The sequence below is a fragment of the Euphorbia lathyris genome, chromosome 7 (assembly GCF_963576675.1).
Source record: "Euphorbia lathyris chromosome 7, ddEupLath1.1, whole genome shotgun sequence".
Taxonomy (NCBI): Eukaryota; Viridiplantae; Streptophyta; class Magnoliopsida; order Malpighiales; family Euphorbiaceae; genus Euphorbia; species Euphorbia lathyris.
Window position 1 is genome coordinate 61,848,988 of NC_088916.1, and position 7,166 is coordinate 61,856,153.

Sequence of the window (7,166 nt, forward strand, 5' to 3'; positions counted from 1 at the left end):
TAGACATTCTTTCAGGGTTTATTTGGTAATAGTTATCTTGTTGTGAGGACCTTTTGTGCTTTTGTACTTCCAAAATCGTGGTTTCGAAGTTTTGATGATGCAGCCTATTTTAGGCTCTTGAAATTATTGACGTGTCCACTTCTGACTGGACCTAGAACTTTGTGTTTTGCGGCTCATTTATGAGTACGCCTATAATGATGAGAAAAAGCCTTCAGTTGCCTTCGAGTCTTTTCGATTTCTCACTCTCTTTTATCTTCATTTTCTCGTTCACTGCATTTCTTACTTCCTTATGCTCGATACTTCTCTTCTTTTTTGGAGTTTCAAGTTTCTTGTCCATTTTCTTCTGGTTTTGATTTCGGAATGTCGTTGTTTCTCCAAAGTAAGTTCCTTTTCCTTCTATTTTTCATTTCCTCCTTTTCATCGTTCAATGGTTCAAGTGGGCTCATCTCATGGTAAGGGTAAGAAGCCTCAGGTTAGCAAGAAAAGTAAACCTTGAAACAATAAGAATAGAAAAGGTGAAGAGCATAAGAAGGCATGGATTCCCCATTTGAGGAATTACGAGCAACGATCCACCTTTGATGACCTTACGCTGGTTACACTGGTGTCTAGGTTCCCTGAGTTTGCTCACTTAGAAGCTAGGGTTTTTTTTTCCTTTGACTAAGTGATAACTGAGGCACCTGAGGGTCATTTAAGTTTTTATGAGATCTTTCTTGAAAATGGGGTTCATCTCCCCTTATCTGACATCATTTTGAATGTCTTGAGGGAGCTGGCGATATGTCATGCCCAACTGTCTCCAAATGGGTGGCTGGACCTTTTAGGTTTGGTTAAGGGAGGATCTGGAATTCTTGCTGATGGGGCCTCTCCTTCATCACATATGGATTCCTTAATGGAGAAAAACTAACGATTCTTTGTGGATTTCTAAGCGTCCAACCAATTTGTCATCTTTTGTGAATGATAAACCCTCCAATAATAAGAATTTTAAACCTCGTTTGGATTTGTCTTCCTAAAAATGAGAGTGGTAAAATTTTGGGAGATTTACTCTATCCCTTCGGCCTTCCCTTTCCTTGCTCTTAGAACTGGGCTGTTATGGAAAAGGACAACTTTTGTGATTTGGCTTCCCTTACTAATGATGAGAAAGACATGTATGATTGTCTGAGCAACCTTTGTCTTACTTTTTTAAGGGATCAAATGTTGAGCCATTAGGCTGAGGATATGCCATTTTTTTTATAGTGGATGAGGATAAAAGAGTCCATTTAGAAAGAGCCCCCACGTATAATCATATCTTTCCAGGTTAGAAGTTAACACTTCATTTTTTAGTTGTTTTGATTTTTTGATTCTTGTGTGTGCAGGTTCTAACATGAGTAATGTGTGGCTCAAATTGCTAGGTCGCTAATTGGCTGCACAGTGACGTGCTGAGGAGGAGGCAGAGGCTGCGACAATACGTACTAAGGCAGCAACTGAAACAACTCGTGATGTGGCTGCTTGTCTTTATTATGGTCTGCCTTTTTCACCCTCCGCTACGAACTCCAATAGCTCTTTAAGGGCTATCGAAGATGCATCACCTTCAGTTAGATCATGATGGAAGCCCATCAATCCTCATCAAGCCTACAAAGAAGAAAGAGTAATGGTAACACAATTCTTTCCTACAGCCAAACTGTAGATCAAAATTAATTTGTTTCCTCTAGAAGAGGATCCAACTCCAGAATTAGGTACAACGAATGCCTCAGAAACAACGTGGCTAGCATCTGCTGGAATGCTTACGACTGATGCGGTGAGTTCATGCTGGCAGGCAAAGAAGGAAGCTTAGAAGCTTTAAAGCAGCATGTGACTGTCACCGGAATCGCCACCGGAAGGAGGTAGATGGAGAGACTCAATTCAGTCCTAGTTTGAAAGGAAGAGCGATGGTCCATAATCGTCAATTACCATCGCCATTGTCGTCTCCGACGGTGCTGCATCATCAGTGATACTTAACATGGTTGTACATTAGTCCTACTGCGACAAACATGGTTCACTTGATGGTAATGGCTTTTGGCGGCGGCGGAACTGAGTCTTCTAGTGAAGATCTGAACCTTTTTCACTCTATTGCCGATGCAATCCCACATCCGCCACCTTATGTTATGTAGAAGAAACGTTTCAGGATGAAATTCAGTGAAGAACAGAAGGAGAGAATGATGGAATTTGCTGAAAAAGTTGGGTGGAGAATCAAAAAGCAAGATAAAGAAGAAGTGGACAAGATTGTGCTGATGTTGGAGTTAGAAGGCAAGTTTTTAAAGTTTGGATGCATAATAATAAGAAGATGAAGAAACATCGGCAACTACAACAAGATTAAGAGCAAGAGCCTGTGTAAGTCGTGTCAGACAAATCTCTGAGCATCAGCTCATGGTTTGTAAACTCAAACAGATTTAAAGTATTATGTGTCAGTGAATTATGAAGTATTATTAACTTTTTGGATTTGCATGTATCTTAATCATGTTCTGCTTTTGTACTATTAGATCTAAATTTATTAGGTTTAAATTTGAAAATGATTTTAATCAATATATTAGAATTTTAATAAATCTAAATCTAATGGTGACTGCTTTAGAAAAAATCTAATGGTAACCGACTAACTAACTAGGTGAACGTGACTACTTAGACATCAAATTAAGACAAAGTATCATATGCCCCTTAATCCATAATTCTTGATGATTTCAATTTTGATGGATTGAGATCATGATTCTTTATTTCAACATATTAATCTTTTAACTCTAAGCTGCTAATAACTACAAAGTTAATTTTGAAGATAAAACCAAGTTAATGTTAATATAGCATTACATTTCTTTTTTCAAAATTTGCATTTTTAACAATAATAATAATAATAATAATAATGTGTGATGTACTGTATAGACATAAGTGAAATGAACATTCCTCTTTTAACTAAATTAGATATTCAAAATTTATAAATTTGACAAATCCAATAATTTTTGTTGACAAAGTAGAAATTTAATGTGATAAAAAAATCAATAAATAATTAGACATGTTGAATTAAAAGATCATAGACTCAATCTATTAAATTAACTTAAGGAAGTTGTTTAGTTTATTGACACATAAATACCATTAGATAAGTCCTGGCATTTAATAGGAACACTAATAATATTTTATTTTAATTAATGCATTGAGAGTTTTATTTGAAAACTCTTTTATATGACATTCTTTAAGGTGGAATTCAAATGTTTTAATAGCCTCATTAAAAAACCTTCCTAGAACCTGAGAAAGGAAAAAGAGCGCTAACTAATGCGTTGAATAAAAACAGAAATGTTATCGTAATACAAAAGATTAGTTAAAAACGTTGGCATCAGGGCCGACCCTGGGCCTAGGCCGGGAGTGCCGTGGCTAGGGCCCAAGGTTGTAAGGGCGCCCAAAAAAATTATTAGTCTGCGTTGTGTATATAATTGGTAAAACTGGAAAACCAATTTGCATAAGTGTCTTAGTGGTAAGACTTACAACTTCCATCCTAAAGCTTTTTGTGTTCGAATCCCCACAAAAGCATATTTTTTTTAGATATAAAGCTGGAAAACCAATTTTCTTTTCAAAAACCGAAATTATACAAATTCATTTTTAAAACCTCATTTACACTCATTTACAATCATATCAAATAATACTTTAAGTTATGTTAAATATAATACTTTGAGTTATATTAAATAAATAAAATCATTATTTTTAATATGTTTTCAAGATTAAGGTTTATAAATTAAGAGTCTAAAATATATTTAGTAAAGTTTAGAATTTATGAATTGAAATCTAAATTTTTTTACTTAAAGTAAAAAATCATACTCTGTTACTTATATATGAAAAATGATGACATATTGAAAAGTAATTTTGATGATATGATTTAATTGTGAAACATGCAATAAAAAAATTATTAGCAAAAATTTTAACAAATAGGTTCGTTTTTTTTTATCCAAAATGAGTTAAAGGTCGCTTATGAAAATACTCCAAGGGGCAAATGTTATCAAATAATATCTTATTAGCCAAATGATAAAATTTTGGATACTACATAGGTGAAATAGGAGTTTAATCCATAATTTAAAGAAATTATAAAATATATATTTTTTTATTTTGGGTAAACAATTCTATTTAGTGAACGTAATAAAATATATCGTCTAATTACTAATAAAATACTTTTCTATTTATCATGTATTGAAAGTGAACTCGTAAAAGGCGATTTTCAGAAGATATATTTATTGATGACGATAGCAATAGTAGAATAGTGATTCGAATGGAAAAAAAATTGTTATTTGAAAAACGATTTTTGAAAAATTTTGTGACGTACAAATTTTTTTCATAGGGGCCTTTATTCCTTAATTTGCCTAGGGCTCATGAATTGTCAGGACCGGCCCTGGTTGGCATCTCAAGCCAAACAAATGGACCAGCATTAAACTTAGTCGCTCTTGCAATACCATATATAATATAACTATTGATTCTATCCCAATTTGGAATATATGGCTCGATTTGTGGAATAACCATTTTTAATAAAAATTATTTGTTGGTAGATTTCTATTTTAACATTTGATTTTTTTATATAAAATAAAGTTTGATTCTTTCATGTTATGTTTTGTTTGAAAGGTTTAATATTATATATTACTATTCGATCTTAACTTATTTAGATTTTTATGGTAATTTTGATATTCCATGTTTTGTGTTTCTAATAAAATTTTCAATTTAAAAATTGCATAATTGATTTTAAATATAATGCAGAATTATCTAATTTAAAGTATTTTCTTTCCCTCTCTATATTTCCACCAAATTTCAAAATTAGCTATTCCATGTGATAACTGTATCCCTAATATCGCTTACGTATCCAGATTGCATGATCAATCCGACGTTTAGAACGTAGGTCAGACAGGGTTGGAGCCCAGCAAATCCATCCCCGCTGCCCAAGTCATTTTATGATTGGATCAGATTAAAGGATATGGACTAATTATGAGATAATACTTAATATACCGAACCTTGTGCCAATACCTGTTTATTTATAGTGTTTTTTAGATTAAGGTGGTCATCTTTTTAGGAATCCTTATGAGTTTAGGATTCTTTTTCCCTTAAGAAGTCAGAATCCTGGGAGGAATCCTTTATCTCGTAGGATTCAGGAGGATTCTTTTATGATTGCGGGTTAAAGCCCCACTTACCGAACTTGGGATGTCTCTGGACCGTTATCATTGAACTTGGATGGTGTCATTTGGATTTGGGCCGCTTGTTCTCATACGTGAACTTTTAACTCAAGGAGGGTGGGAATGACGTCATCCACATGATGCTGTTTTGCACGATATCATATGTTATCACATGTTGTTTAAAAATATTGTCTTACTTTTTTAAGGGATCAACTGTTGAGCCATTTGGCTGAGGATATGCCATTTTTTTATAGTGGATGAGGATAAAAGAGTCCATTTAGAAAGAGCCCCCACGTATAATCATATCTTTCCAGGTTAGAAATTAACACTTCCTTTTTTAGTTGTTTTGATTTTTTGATTCTTGTGTGTGCAGGCTCTAACATGAGTAATGTCTGGCTCAAATTGCTAGGTCGCTAATTGGCTGCACATTGACGTGCTGAGGAGGAGGCAGAGGCTGCGACAATACGTACTAAGGCAGCAACTGAAACAGCTCGTGATGTGGCTGCTTGTCTTCCTTATGGTTTGCCTTTTTCACCCTTCGCTACGAACTCCAATAGCTCTTTAAGGGCTATCGAAGATGCATCGCCTTTAGTTAGATCATGATGGAAGCCCATCAATCCTCATCAGGCCTACAGAGAAGAAAGAGTAATGGTAACACAATCCTTTCCTACAGCCAAACCCTAAATCAAAATTAATTTGTTTCCTCTAGAAGAGGATCCAACTCCAGAATTAGGTACAACGAATGCCTCAGAAACCACGCGGCTAGCATCTACTGGAATGCTTACGACGGATGCGGTGAGTTCATGCCGGCAGGCAAAGAAGGAAGCTTAGAAGCTTTAAAGCAGCATGTGACTGTCACCGAAATTTCCACCGGAAGGAGGTAGATAGAGAGACTCAATTCAGTCCTAATTTGAAAGGAAGAGTGATGGTTCATAGTCGTCAATTACCATCGCCATTTTCGTCTCCGACGGTGCTGCATCATCATGATACTCAACATGGTTGTACACTAGTCCTACTGCGACAAACATGGTTCACCTGATGGTAATGGATTTTGGCGGCACATAAATCGCAACAAAACCAAACAAAACCCAAACATCCTAAAACAAAAATGAAAAAGTACATCAGAAATAACTTTAGAGACTTATTTTCTTTCTAGCAAAAACAAAGAAATCACAAAAAGGCATGTAGAAAATTGGCACCCAAAAGAGTAATTCTGTATCTGTCGGTTGAGTAGTGGTTTACTCTAGAGGGTGCCAAGCGGAACTGAGTCTTCTAGTGAAGATCTGAACGTTTTTCACTCTAATGCCGATGCAATCCCGCACCCGCCGCCTTATATTATGTCGAAGAAACATTTCGGGATGAAATTCAGTGAAGAACAGAAGAAGAGAATGATGGAATTTGCTGAAAAAGTTGGGTGGAGAATCAACAAGCAAGATAAGAAAAAGTGGACAGGTTTTGTGCTGATGTTGGAGTTAGAAGGCAAGTTTTCAAAGTTTGGATGCATAATAATAATAATAATAATAATAATATTATGAAGAAACATCAGAAGCTACAACAAGATCAAGAGGAGCAAAAGCCAGTGTAAGGCGTCTTGGACAAATCTATGAGCATCGGCTAGTGGTTTGAAAACTAAAAGGGATTTGAAGCATTCCATGTCTGTGAATTCTGAAGTATTATTAACCTTTTAGATTTGCATATATCCAAGTCATGTTATGTTTTTGTACTATTAGATCTAAATTTATTATATTTAAATTTCAAAATGATTTTAATCATTATATTAAAAAAAATTAATGGCGAGTGACTAACTAATTAGGTGAACATGACTACTTAGACATCAAATTAAGACAAAGCATCATATGAACCTTAATCCTTAATTCTTGATGATTTCAATTTTGATGGATTGAGCTCGTGATATTTTATTTCAACATATTAATCTCTTAATTTTTTAAATCTAAGATGTTAATAACTACCCAATTAATGTTAATATAGCATTACATTTTTTTCGATTTTTGCATTTTTAAC

At 34.6% G+C, this 7,166-nt stretch overlaps 2 pseudogenes; both read left to right on the forward strand.

The window, feature by feature from the left end:
* The first annotated feature begins 1,578 nt into the window (after positions 1–1,578).
* On the forward strand, positions 1,579–2,347 carry LOC136200434 (zinc-finger homeodomain protein 5-like; annotated as a pseudogene).
* Positions 2,348–5,746: 3,399 nt separating this feature from the next.
* Positions 5,747–6,729, forward strand: LOC136200435 (zinc-finger homeodomain protein 5-like; annotated as a pseudogene).
* The last annotated feature ends 437 nt before the right edge of the window (positions 6,730–7,166 follow it).